This window comes from Copidosoma floridanum, unplaced genomic scaffold, assembly GCF_036245765.1.
Source record: "Copidosoma floridanum isolate Cflo_tuat_1 unplaced genomic scaffold, Cflo_Japanese_pri ptg000021l, whole genome shotgun sequence".
In the NCBI taxonomy this organism is placed as follows: domain Eukaryota; kingdom Metazoa; phylum Arthropoda; class Insecta; order Hymenoptera; family Encyrtidae; genus Copidosoma; species Copidosoma floridanum.
Window position 1 is genome coordinate 3245753 of NW_028321898.1, and position 15156 is coordinate 3260908.

The 15156-nt window shown below is 36.3% G+C and overlaps 1 protein-coding gene across 4 annotated transcripts in view; it reads right to left on the minus strand.

Annotated features, from left to right (window-relative positions):
* Positions 1-1095, minus strand: part of LOC106641916 (uncharacterized) — a 243349-nt gene extending 242254 nt beyond the window's left edge. For 2 of the 4 annotated variants that reach the window (XM_089594662.1, XM_089594661.1), the window contains exon 1: positions 964-1095. The gene's annotated coding sequence lies outside the window, so the exon portion shown is untranslated. Of the gene's footprint in view, positions 1-740 lie in introns of all 4 variants that reach the window. The other 2 variants (XM_014356496.2, XM_014356497.2) reach the window with 1 other exon arrangement.
* Positions 1096-15156: the final 14061 nt, after the last annotated feature.

The following is a 15156-nucleotide window of genomic DNA, read 5'->3' on the forward strand; positions in this document are numbered from 1 at the left end:
TGAGCATTCTTAAGAGCCTACAAATTTTATCATTGTAAAATTATTATGAAAGTCGTCACTAGACAATTGATGGATTTAAAGAAGTGTCTATTGTTAAGAAGTTTGATGTCAAAGAAATTGAAGGTAGGAAAATGCCTCTAATGGCGATAGAAGCAAAGACTTGAGCAAAAAACTAAATAAAAATTTGCACTTGTTCGTAAATTGTTGAATAAATAAATGAAGCTGACTTTTAAATCAGACATAACTATTTTTCTCGTATTCCTTTGAAAAATGGATTAAATCGTTTTTTTTTGTCTCCAGGCAATGGACTGAGAGAACAGTAACCAAAATGTTTGTTTAACAAAAAAATTCAGGACTGTTGGCCTATACCAGAGAATATAGAAATACGTCCCTTCATGAGCGTGTTACGTGTTTCTATATTCTCTGCCGAAACTCATGTAGTTTTGCACACTAAACTTGAAAAACAGTCCTAAACCCTAAATTATTGTAGTTTTTCTAAACTTGTCATGTTGCACACAAGACTATTTGTCTATATAAACACTACAATAATTTTAGGTCAATACGTTTTGCGTGTGAAGCAAACATGCATAGTACACAGTAATTTAGAAGACTGCAAGCTTAAAACCGCATTAGCATACCTAAAAAATCAAGTTCGATATTAGTTTTGGATGTACGCATCGTATCTATAAAATAATAAGCAAACATGCACACTGCTCAGCTTCAACTTTTCTGTTACATACCACAGGTTATGAAACTGAAATTTTTTTCTCCTTTCCATAAATACTTCATGCACATTATTTTAATAATGAAAAATATAAAAAGAATCTGTTCATTATTAAAGTTGATATTCTAATCTGACGCAGTTCTTAAGCATATTTCCAGCACACTCGTGTTTGTAAGCAATTGCATACACTTTTTGTTTTTCATCAAAAACTTTGTATACAAAAAAATTTCAATCCTTACAAAGATGGTACTACCAGGTTATGAATTTTACAGCATTCGTTAATACTTTTAAAAAACAATTAAATACAAATACTAGTTAATATAGAAATCATAGAGATATAATGTATGATAGAAATACGTCCCTCTCTGCAACAACATTTAAGCAAGTGCTGCTTTGGTGTGTATAGTGTATGAACCCAAGTAGAAATTAAAAGTGGGCGAAAACTGGGCCCAAGCTTGGCTGCCACGCCGCCCACCTTGAGCGCAGCTTGACCTGACTTGGCATGACTTTTGCCCAGTAATCAGTAATAGCCATAGAAATATGATAGATAGAGTAGGCAAGCCAAGCCTGGAAGTGCAAGCGTTGACACGTTAAAAAGAGATGCAACATCGAGATACCTTTCTATCTCTCTCTGTGGTCGCTACTAATTGCCTATGGCCACATATATGTAAAACATCTGCAGCCAATCAGCAGCAAGCACAGAGAGAGATAGAAAGGCAGCTCAATGTTGCATCTCTTTTTATCGTGTTAACGCTGCCACTTACAGAAGAATCGGTGGCTTGCCTACATTATCTATAATATCTCTATGGTAATAGCTCCTTCGGAGCTATTCACATTTCACATAGAGATTTTTTGCTCATTTCATTGTGAACGTTCATATTGAAAAGGGGGTTCCACTGTTCCGCTAAACTCAAATTGAGTGAAGAGACTGAACAGACCTATACCATGTTCTCTTTCAGTCAACATAGTTGCGACCATAGGCCACAGGCTTTGTTGCCTGATGGAAAAAGAGGTATAGGTCTGCTCAGTCTGTTCACTTACTTTGAGTTTAGCGGAACAGTAGAACCCCCTTTTCAATATGAACGTTCACAATGAAATAAGCAAAAAATGTCTATGTGAATAGCTCCTTCGTCTGCCGATGAGTATAATACAGAGACGTGTGTATTTATACAAGCACACAAATATAGACCAAGAGCTGAGGCCGAAAGGTGGTCATAATTTTAACCAGCCGCCACTTTCACCAAAATTGAGAAACCTTATGATTCGTTGAATCTGTAATATTTTAATCACATTTTATTGTGGTAAAGAGTTATGTGGTAATTATACTTGTGCCATTTGATCTTTATTATAATCCAGTCGCAACTTACACCAATGCATAGACAATAAAAAGTTGTCATGTATTAACGCCATTTGCGGCAAGATTTAAGTGCATCTTGTACCCGAAAATCAACCTCCAAAAATATAGATATTGTATTCTTATCTATAAAGTTTTCTACAGCCCACCTGAAAAAAAATGTCGGAATTCTATGTAGAATCCCTATCCAAAATATCAGTGATGAATCAATGCTGAAATCAGTCGTAAATTACATCGTTGATTCTGCGTTTATTCCATGTTGAATCAATGCTGATTCAGCGTTGAATCAACGTTAACTTATTATCAACTGGAGAACATGTTGTTGTAACAGGTTGTAAGCTTCAAAATAATCTATTTTAATTGCAAACTGCAATGCTACCATGGAAAATGCACTGTTTTGAAGTTAATTACTATTATTGTTTTCAAAAAACGCTGATTCGATGCTGAATCAGCATTGATTCAAAATGGAATAAACGCTGAATCAAGGATGTAGTTTACGACTGATAACTTCTGTGAAACTTTCAGGAAAGCCATTTGGCATTACACATGGTTTTACACATGGCATTACATAAAGGGTCTTAGCTTGGTGATGCCATATGTAATTCCACATGGAAAAACACATGGAATTACTAATGGGAAAAAAAAAAATTTCTATCATCTAGAAATAACTCCAAAATACCATAATAAGTTATTTGCAGCTAATAAATAGTCTTATTATCGGGATGATAATTCCAAAACAAGGGGGTTCAGCTGATTTTACATCTATAGAAAAAAAAATTTTTTTTTTATTTTTTTTTTATATTCCTGAAATATAACTTGAATCCTCTTGTTTTCGAGTTATCATCCAGATGGTGACACTAATTGTTCACAGTAAATGACGCATTACAGTATTCTGCAGTTATTTCTAGATGAAAAAATTTTTTTCCTTTTTCCAATATGTGTTTTTTCAAATGGAATTACATATGGCATTACCAAGCTCAAACCCCTTATGTAATGCCATACGTAAAACCACATGTAATGCCACATGGCTTTCCTGAAGGTATTACAGGGTCCGTACCATATAACTTTTTTTTGCTTTGCAGGCCTATGTTATAACATAGGCCGACGAACTGAAAAATAGTTACATGGTACGACCCCAGAAGTAATCACACATGGAATTCCGTCTTTCTTTTTCAGGTGGGAGTGCACCATCTATTATCTCAGATAAGGGGAATTCTTTCTTAACCGGACCATCCTCCAAAATTTATTAGTCTCCAAAATATTGTCCAGCAGTGAAAATGAAAGCTTGGAACCTCTACATTCGAATGCTGTCTGGCCAAATTCGTACAACTCATTTTTAGACACAATATGGCGGCTTTGAATGACAATAAAAACCGAGTTGAATAACGATTTTAAAATAATTTTTGCACCACTGATTATAAGTTCAGCCGACATATTGGATCTAATATTTTTTATTATTTATTATTTTATGTACTACTAATACCTAGGCTTATAGAAAGGTGAGTCACTATGGAAAGTTGGTTGAAGAAGAATCTCAAAATAATACTGGCTCTGTGAATAAACTAAAGCCACATTGCAAGGCCGCCATATTGTGTCTAAGAATGAGTTGTATAAATTTGGCCAGACGGCATTCAAATGTAGAGGTTTCAAGCTTTCATTTTCACTGCTGGACAATATTTTGGAGACTAACAAATTCTCGAGAGGATGGGGTGTCCGGTTGATAAAGAATGCTCCATAAGGATTAAAGATCAGATCGGGTAAGGGGTCTACTTTTTTGAAATTCGATTTTCGGGTACAAGATGCATTTATGCCGCAAATAGCACTTCCAGTTGAATTTTTTTTAATCTTTTATCCACTAATGTAAGTTGCGGCTGGTTAATAAAAAATATCACATGTCACAACTATAATCACATAACTCTTCATCACGATAAAATATGACCGAAATATTTCGGATCTCCACTAATCGTAAAGTTCTATTTTAGTGAAAGTGGAGACTGGTTAAAATTTTGATAAAAAACCTAGATTTATTAAAAGCGAATCAGAGTGAATACAATTGAAGAACAAATTAAACTAATTATACCAATAACAATAGGAACAGTAGTAAACATGTGTTGTGTTGGTACGTGAATGTGTGAGGTGTGCGGAAGGACCTGGTGGTAACGACTCCTGGTGTGTATGAATCCAAGGCGAGTGAGGAAGGAGTGATCTCCTTTGCAAACCGGCGGGCCCTACACAGTCGCACGAGTCAGCGCAAGGCTGGTGAAAGTGGGCTGATGCTGACGCCCGAAAGTCGCTATCACCAGGAGCCGTACCATATAACTCTTTCCGCTTCGCGGAGAAAAGTTACATGGTACGGACCCTGCGGCAGCTCATGAGCTCAGTAATCATGGTTGTTGTGAGTGGCGTATTCTGGTGAGGACCCTGATTCCGGAACGAGAGATGAAATGGAGCGGGCGAACGGTATTGAAGACGGCGGTATAACGAGATGCACTGAGTAGGTGCAATAGACGTGTGATATGTATGATATGTGCAGATGCATGGAGAGAATTTAACCTAAGATGATGGGGGAAATATGTAGACGGAGATACGGGGTGGATGATGATAAGAGTTTGTGGAATGAGTGACGTACGGATGATAAGCTGTTTGTGGACGTGAGGTAAAAGAATTAGTGAGATGTGTATTGAGCAGGGTGCATATGATGCAGATGTGATAAGCGTAGACGTGCAGAAGGGTGAAAAAGATCAGCCAAGAGCAGTTTGAAAGTGATTTCGAGTAGAGGAGGGTTGGGTAGAGAAAGGAAGAGTAGCACGAATGAGAGGTGAAAGGGTTAGGATGACGGTGGAGACGAGCAAGAGATTGCTGGATGGGTGATGAATTAAAGAATGAGAATTAGAGATGCAGAGGTACAACACGAATACGAGATGCGATTAATGAGAAATGTGGGAATGTAAAGAGTAAATAGTGAAATGATTAGATAGAGCTACGGTGATGAAGATCGACGAAATATGAATAAGTATGAAGGTGAGATACAATTAAATATAAAAGACCCAATAGCGTCTCGATGACGATGTCCTCTGAGTCCTGGGGCTCGAAGACGGCGGCGAAGATCTCCTGCAGATGACACAACCTGTAAGCGGCAAAACTTCAAGCACTACGCGAAAGGTAATTACGATGCTTCCAATTCGTCGTACTAGGCAAGACTGATAATCTTTTCTTTGTTGTTATTAATTTTCTTTATCCAAACTCCGTATGGGCCTTTGTTGTGTTGATCAAATTTGAAGGAGTCAGTTACCGGTGTCTTATTATTGTCGTTTGTAACTTCTAGGTCTGATACGTTAGTATCAGTACGCTGGTGTGTGTTTCTGTTTACCTTCGTCTCTCTATCGATCTCCTTCTCCTCTTCGATTCTCTGAGTCTTTGCCGTTGGCTTGATCTAAAGATTGTTGCAGATGATTAGCAGCAGTTTTACCCCTTCTTTTTTTTCTTTTTTTTTTCCTGCTCTTCCTCTTTACGTGTCGTAGGCAGCCTTCGCTTGGAATTATTCTCCACTACTTTCATCGCTCCTTCTAGGGGACGATTATCCCAATTATCTATGGTTTCCGTTGTAATTATCAAGCACAGCTACCCGCAAGCGGGAGCGGCTTTTATATTGACTTTTTCACTAGACATAAACACTACGTCTTCGATAATCTGTCATTCTCAGAAGCCAGCAAAAAAGTTCTCGGTAATATAATTTTGCAAACGATACCTTCAAGGACGAAGGAAAATTTTCCAGAAATTTTGCAAAAGAAGAAAACAAGGTTGTTTTGAGAAAGCTACAGCCAAGTTACAGCCAAACAAACTCAAAACAATACAACTAGCCCCAAAGGAAATAAGTTCTACCATTAAGGGCATAAGTACTTAGCAAGAGGCTAATAGCTGTGGCCAGATGACGAAAGATCGAAATCCTGGGACTCAGAATGGAACGCAACGAAAATACGAAAAGGAGAAAAAAGCACTTCGAGAAACAGTAAGTAGGGCCCAGACGACTACACTTACTGGAACTGCAGGACACATTCAGGGAACCCGAGGGGATGATCCTTGGGCGAGAGAAGATGTAAGGCACCTTGAAGAGATAATAGCACGTGAAGAATTTAAGACTACAAATATAAGCTCGAACGCATGCGAAGCAGGTAGTATAATTAATAAAATTACGACATAACTAGCAATTAGATTAGGCTCCTCATCCGTTGGGGATGAGCGTATTCCAATAAATGGCAACAACGAGCAACATGTTAAAAAAGCCTTAAGAAACAAAACAACTAAGTATTTTAATAACAAATTTATCACTTTCAACTAGTCAAATACTTGTACCTTTTTTACTAAGGTACATATATTATATTTATTAAATATTTTTTTATTTAAAGTTTTTAAGGTCTTAAAAAAAAGGAAGAAAGAAAATTAGGAAAAAAAAGTTTTTTTTGTTCATACCTATATTTATATATACATTTTAAATTTTATACATTTTATACATATACACATTCATACAACAAAGCTTTAAGCTAATACTAACCAAATAATAAATAATAACAATAACAAACAACTAAGAATCTTACAATGGAACGCGAGAAGCATATCAAACAAATTTGATATCCATCAACATAATAAACATTACGATGTCATTGTAATTGTAGAAACATGGTTAAAAACAGAACATAACTTTCATATAAATGGTTTTGATATCGTTAGATTTGACAGGAATTCGGATGGGGGTGGTGGTGGAATCGCCATCTTCATCAGAAACGGCTTGATTTTTGATAGACAAGACTGGGATCTCGAGCTGGACTGCCTCAAGATCGGAGTGGTGAGGATCCACGTCAGCATGGAGAATCTGTGCCTAGTCGCCTCTGCTATAGACAGCCCTCGCGTGGCAACAATCTGACCTCGAGGGAGCTCGAGCTGCTCGAGATCAGAAGTAGTAGCTACCCCAGCTTCATTGTGGTTGGCGATTTCAATAGCCACCATACAAACTGGGGTATAGTGAAAGCGAGTGCAAAAATGGTAACAAACTGGTAGATTTACTTGATTGGGACTAGTTTTTTTTACTTATCACCCACGACTATACTCATTTTTATTTCGATAGGAATGACTCTACAAAGATCAAGTATTCAAATATCAATGTAACTTTTGCTTCTATGTGGATTGCGATGGTCTCTCACTAGGGGGTGCTCGACGACCCATGGAGGAGTGATCATTTTCCCATAGTCATCGAGGTCAATCTTGAAGCTGATAAGGTGGTTAGAAAAAGCGCTATAGACATAAGAACAGTCTGATCGACTGGAGTAAATTAGCGTCGCGGCTGGTGGGCTCCGTGAGCATGTTTCAATCCCTGAAGTTCTCCAGCTCCGACGCCGTTAGCAGGTACGATGTTTTGGTTGCCCACTTGGACAGGTGTATCATGGAATCGTATATGCAAAATTATAGGCCGGCGGGCGATCGCGGCAAAGGTACCAGAGTAGATAAGCTATGGCGGTTCTGGCTCAACTGAGACATAACTGCCTGGTGGTTGTGGCTCACGTACCCTCTTTGCCCCTGACATGCGGCAACCATGGCCGAACTGCGGCAAGGATGCTCGAGAGCGGTCTGACCCCCGAACTGTTGCTGTTACTTGATGGGCCGCCGAATGCGCTGCTTGAGTTTGCGAAATCTTGCTCTCTTCCCGTAGAGCACCCTGACGTGCGGAGAGTATACTCAAGCTGCAAATATGATATATATAGGGCCCTCTCGAGATTAGCTTGAATATGCGAAATCTTGTTCAACTTGTGCACGCGATGAATATATACATTTTTGTGTAAGCGAGTGCGTTGTATGATAATGTAGGAGGTAATGCAGAGTGGTGGAAGAATAATTGTTAAGATTTTTGTCTTATTTTGATTTTGATTAATGAGTTTATTTTTAATTTATTAAATGTACATTTACAAAAATGATTTTTCGAAAAATTAATTCATGAAATACAGTACATTTTCACAGCTCTTTATTATAATCGTCATCGTCGTTGTTGTCATCATCGACATCAACCCATTCCATGTTAAAGTAAAACTTTTTCATTCGTTTGACATTATGAAGAGCACACATGGATCTGTAAGCACCGTTGTGATGAGCACAAGTAGTAACTAATCTTGGAAGTTCAAACGGTGTCATATCAGTGACTTTAAAGATAAATCTTTCAAGCCACTTTTGTATCAGATCTCCCATAACAAGTATCTTCGCAGCATTTTTAAGATTCTCTTCAATCAGCTTAATATTGTCATGTACTATGTTGTCTGTGGACCTTTGGTGTGTTAACAAAGTAGCCGGAGCAAGTTCTTAGATAGATGGTGGCAAGAGACTGAGAAACATGACCGAGATAAAGGCTCACTACGTTAAGGAATGTGTATCCAAAGGAAAAATAATTTTTAAATGGATTCCATCTACGGAACTAGCAGATATTTTTACAAAAACCCTGTTGAACTTGAGATAGTGAAATCAATAAATTGATAATAGATGGATATTGATAGTAGACATGCCGATTAATGTATTTTTCTGTGTATGTCTTAGCTCGTCGCAATCAACCACAATAAGTGACCCAGAAGCCGACGTGCTCCACATCCTCAGCCGATTAATAATTCATTCATACTCAGTGTTAATTTGAAATATGTCTTTTCTTTTCATTTTATTAAATTCAGATACGAATGGGAGAGAGTGTTGGATGTATTGTTGGCGCTCGTAACTGAATTATCACGCATGCGCAACAGCAAGAAGACGAGACGCCGTGACGCAACACTTCAGCGTCAAGTAACTACAGTTTGTTCACTCTCGCGCAGTCAGTCAGTCTGTTCGTACACGCACTCTCTGTACTCGTATAACCTTTATACTAGATCGTAGATCCTAACTTTTCTGATCGTTTTTTCTACTGTACTAAGGATAGTTAAGCCTAAAGATAGTAATAATAAACGTGTCTGTGTTTGATTATAAATCACGAGTGGTGTACATTTATTTGCCAAGTCGCCTGCGCATAAACCCATACTGCTAACAGTTACGAACGTTAATTAAATTTTATAATAATAGAAAACACTGAACAATTGGTTTGAAACCAAAAATGTTGTGGCTGAAAATGAAGTTTAAATTTTGGAGAAGTTAAAATGAAAATGTGAAAATAGCAGTAAGTCTAAGCCTAAATTCAACAATGGTGATAAAGTACAAGTGAGCAAAACCAAACAAACATTTGAAAAAGGATATACGTCAAATTGGTCAACGGAAATATTTACCATCACGCGAGTAGCAGCAACAAATCCAATAACATATTACCTCAAAGATTACCAAAATCAACCTATTTCTGGAGGTTTCTACGAACAAGAACTGCAGAAAACAAAGCATCCTGATGTATACCTCGTAGAGAAGGTTCTTTAAGGATACGTGGCAATCAAGTTTTTGTGAAATGGTTGGGTTTTGACAGTATATTCACAATAGTTGAACGAATAAATAAGATTTTTTTTTTTAATTACGTTAAGTTACAAAATTATAAGATTTTAATATGTATCAAGTAATAATGAAAATATTACATAGTAAGAATGTTTTAAATAAATACTCAAAATTTTTAGAAAAATTGTAATTTATCATTTCACCTTTTTACATTATGCATAGGAAAATATGATTTGTTTTCCATTATACACTACAAATAATTAAAATTTATTTACAGCCCCCAACAATCATTATAAAATCCTTCGTTTTTAAATAGAGCTGAGCTTATTTTAGTCTGCAGAAAAATTTGAAAGTCATCGTCAAGTTCTGCAACTATCTTAGGTCCGAATTTAGAACAAACTTTTCTTAGTTTTGACACCATGTAGTTTTGATCAGGTATTAATTCCGAAAGTTTCTTCGTACGAAGAAAGTCACTGTCAGCGATTTTGTTGAGTGCTGCAAGATCCACCTGTCGTAATTGAGACCTTACAGTCTGCCAAACCCGTGTCTGAAAAGGCTTCAAGTCTATTTTTCCGGCCTCTGTAGGTTAATCCCAGAGTTCTGATGTGTTGTAGGTATCGAAAGACTCGTTTGACAATTTTCCAGTCATCTTCAGTTAAGCAGATTTAGTCTGCTTAGTACGTTCACAGAGTACGAGATTTCTGGTCTGACTGTATTAGCCAGACAAGTAATTCAAATATTGGCCTTGTCAAAATAAGTTTACTCACACATTTGAATCAAATACGCTGAGGAATTGCTACTAGTGTCTTACAGATAGAAGATTCTGCCAAATTGTAAATAAATAGTCGGTAGGTAGAGTTTAAAATTCATTTATTATCATTTCTACGATTGCAAAAGGTAAATCATTGTGAAATTATATTAATAAGTTTTACATAATTATCATACTGTTTTATTCTTTCATGCATAGACGATTCCAAAAACTTGTTCAGAAAATATGCCTACTAACACTTATAAAAATGCAACAATTATGTATTAGTGGTTATTTTCGTGTTATTAGTACAAAAACAAAATTTTACTTATAATTACACTGTTGAAAAACAAAATTTACGCCATTAAGCAGTTTTTGACAATTTGCCATTCTTCTTCTGACATGAAACGTTGGTCAGTTTTTGTCCATGTTAGTTATTGCGTTGGAAAATGTAAGAAAATTTGCATGAAAATATGCGTTCTAACATGCAAAACACAATACATATTTTATTGCATGATAGCTTGCAATTTTTAGATATTTCAGGTACCATAAATCTTGTTTGATAACCTTTAAATCGGCTTCAATGACCAATGATTGCTTTAAGTAATTCTAAACTGGATGCAAGAAAATTTGCAAGAATTATTGCATCGCGAAATTTATGCTCCTTTTTTTGAAATACTTATTGCATAAATAAATGCAAAAAAAGTTGCAATAAAATATGCAAACAACAATGCAAAGAAACCTGCAAATATTATTGCATATTTTATTGCAACTTTTTTTGCATTTATTTATGCATATAAACTTCCGTAAGGGCAGGCTTCCAACTGCTTCTCTGTAGGGTTCATTTTCTTGAGTTTCATTTTTGTTCTGCTCTCCAGTTTCTCCCGATTCTTCTTTGTCTTTTCTTTGCCGATTCAGGACTTGGTTTGTCGCCATTGGTGTTCTTTGTGGTTTTGCAAGACCGCGCGAGAGTGAACAAACTGTAGTTACTTGACGCTGAAGTGCAGTGTCACGACATCTCGTCTTCTTGCTGTTGCGCATGCGTGAAAATTCAGTTACACGCGCCAACAATATATCTAATAGTAACGTACAAATTCAACTATTTATAATTGCCTTACGAACTAAATTTTTTGCACATCAAATCTTTTAAAGAACGATTGAATCGCTCGTATATGAAAGCTTTATATGGATTGCTGTAAGTTAAGTATAAATTCATTTTATATTTCTGCATGAGATTTTGGAAGTTTGCATTGTAGAATTCTTTGCCACGGTTAGTTGGCATGTTCACGGGCATCCGTCCTTTTATCAATATCAAATGCATTGCTGATGTTACTTCTTCACCAGTTTTTTTTCTTGACAGGTACAGCCCATGCGTACTTGGAGAAAATATCTATTTCAGTGAGCATATACCAATATTCTTTGTTTTCGGAAGCGTAAGGGTGCATCTCTACAAGGTCTGCTTGCCAAGTTTCGTCTAAGCCACGTATGCTGAATTTTCGGCGAGGATAGTTACGCCCGGCTGCTTTATGAAGTTCATCAACGATTTGCTCCATGTAATAATTGTGTAGGCTTAAGCTTTTGAATCAGCTTAAATAAATGGGAATTTTTTTTGCAAGTTGTATATAAAAATTCGAAATTCGTCTGTTTTTTTTCAAGTCTTTTAATAACTTCAATCAAGTAAGCATAATTTACACCATCTTGAAGTTGTTTTGGTGTTCCAACATTGCACAGCCTTTTATTATTTAAGTCATACTGTCCATCTGCGGTAAGTTTATATCCAATACCGGAAGGACCTCGGCTACCGCCTTCGGTCCTACCCGCCAATTTTCGACCGAATACATCGACACTCATTTTAATACTGAAGCAATGATTTCATGCATTATTATAGATATCCTCCCTCACAAAGCTCTTCGATGATTGATATAATTTTATTGCCATGACCTGTATTTCCTGCCGACTTTTCAGCTATTAATAATCATAAACGATCTACTAACTCATTAGGATCATCCCGAGGTAGCAACGATCCACCTTTTTTACGAACCACGAGATCGAACATTGGAGCAATCATCATTTTATTAAACTCATTACTATTATGGGTTCGTGTAGCTCCGTTTTTTTTTTTTTTAACCGTTTTCTGTAAACATTAGACATTTTTAATAATACGTAGTATTTTTCAAAATCCTCCTGTGTCAACAGAGATTCATTAGGATGCTTTTTGAGGAGTAGCTCAATTAATCTCGGAGTTATTGGGTACTTTACATCATCTATATTGATATGAGTATTTTAAATTCCATTCGCGAATCGTCAAGTTTGTACAACTCATTTTCTTTTCGCACACCACACTTTAAATCTAATAAATCTTTGTGATTCTGGTCAAGTATTTGTAAATAAAAATTATTTGATAAATTTTTACTGATATGAACAGAATCATGAGATTGATGTTGAATAGTATCATTTAGATCGGTATCATCATCACTTGCACTAATATATGGCAGACTCGAATGTTAAATCATGATCACTGAATTTTTCTCTGTTTTTTTTTTTTGTTAATTCACTTTATCAACTTTAGTACTTTCTTCATCGTTTTTATTATAAAAATAACTGTGAGTAACAGAATTATTACTATTATTTTTGGGTTTTTTTGTTTCGGTGACAATTTCCAGTAAAGGGTCTGTTATTGGTTTGAAAGTTTCACTAAGTACTTTTTCAGCCTCATTTTTTCCAAACTTCAACAGTCTGTACTTTTCTAGAACCACCTCTCGCGCGTTTACTAACTAGCGTAGAACGTTTTTCTCTTGTTGATACATGATGATGATCCAATGTCTTGCAACACACTGTAACGATTGCGCTATAGGTATGTCCTAAATGTATTGCGAAATTATCAAAGCCTTTTCTGTAGCGACCATTATTTATTTTCCTATCCTTGTTTATAACGACGAATCCATGTTTATCATCATTCAAGCAATTAAAGCATAAATGTTAAAATTGAATGTATGGCATGTCTGAGTTTACATGATCATCATACACATGCTTCAAATTAACTTCATATTGACGAAATAAAACTAAAAAGTTGACATTATCCCTTACAAGATGCTCTTTGGCACTTGAGCATATGACTGGCAAAGATAGAAGCAGTCAACAATTTTGTGTCGACCCATAAAGAGAAAGGCCTTTACATTATCGTATTTTTCACAGGCCATATCATAAAATTCATTATAGAATTCGGTAAAGCATCATCTGGTGAGACTACAGTTTCGTGTTCACTGAAAGGGAAGTATTTCACGCCCTCTATAGACTCAAATAGTTTTTTTAAAAACTTGTATTTCAGCTGATGTAGGGTTAATGTTAATGTTAATCCATGGGGATGCACGATTAGAGCTAATAATCTATTAGTTTTACCGCAATTAGATGGACCGCAAAGTCCTGCGGGAATACTGTCAGGGAGTAGTTCGCCATGTCGATTTGAACTTTTCTTGTTTTACAATAGCATCAAAATTAGGAACTTGCAATTTTATGAATTGCTCTTTGAACTTCATATCTATACTGTATGAATAATCAGTTCAAACTCATGTTCTAATAAAATAGTACAACACTTAAATAGTTTGAGCTCTTTATTTGTCAACGAATTTGTCTACTATAAATACATCATTCATTTTCTTGAACGCTTAGTCATAATCCAACCTCTGAAGAACAATCATCATCATCTTCATGCATCTTAGGAGAGGACATAGTCTTGTAAATAAAATCATAAATTCTTTACCATTAGAGCTTCATTTGCCAAGCTATCAGTACTGCGTTCCAGATACTAAGCTGGCTAAGTGTCTTGCTAAAAGCGATCCAGGGGTCAATCCGCTGGACGCAGCGTGGAAAGAGCATGATATAGCGTACTCAAAAAATCGACAAGATTTGAAAGCCAGACATGAAGCAGATAAAATTTTAGCTGAGAAGGCTCGGCAAAGAATTAAAGCTTTAGATTCATGTATTGGTGAAAGAGCAGCACCTGCCTTAGTGATTGGTGCTATGAAGGTTAAAAGTAAATTTGGTATGGGGTTGAAGCAAGAGAAAAAACAAAGTATTAAAAAAAGGGAAAGAAGGATGGGTAGGTAAAAGAAAAAACAATGTAGTGCTTTAAGTGCAGTTATTAAGGCTGCCTCGCAAGACATGAATACTATAAGCAAAAGTGCTCGAGATGTCATTAGTAGTGCTTCAAAAGGTGCTCGTAGTGCAGTTGGAAAATCGGGAGGAAAAAAGTGTGTTAGGATTCTGCGCATCTTACGCCTTCCCACTCTGATTGGTGGAGCTTCACCTTTGATTCCCTTGTTGGCTGTTTTAAGTGCAACCGGTGCAATAGCCAATGGAAAAGCAGTAATAATGAAGAGCATAAATGCTGCTAAGTTAGACAAAAAGCAGCTAGCAGAAAGTCAGACACATAATCAAACCATGGAAGCTATTGCCCTTGAAAAAGGTCTTTATCTCAAACTGCATGAAACTGGATTATGAGTCTATCTAAAGCCTTACACTGGAAAAGGTTTAAAAAAAAAAAAATCTCAAAAAAAGTTCAAAGAAAAAAAATTACCTGATCGAGCTCTAACCAACATAGAATTGATGGAATATTCTAAAATCTTTAAAATTCCTCATTTTCGTGGAGTATTCATGAGAAACAGTTTACCTGCTGACGGTCCATGGTTTTGTGAAACAGCTATAGTAAATCTTGATGATAAGAATGGACCTGGACTCACTGGGTGGCTTATCGAAAACATGGTAATAATGTTGTGTACTTTGACAGTTTTGGAGATCTGCAGCCACCTACTGACTTAATGTTGTATCTAAAAGTTAGTAAAGCGAAATCTAATCATAAGCGATATAAATAATTTAACTCCTACAACTGCG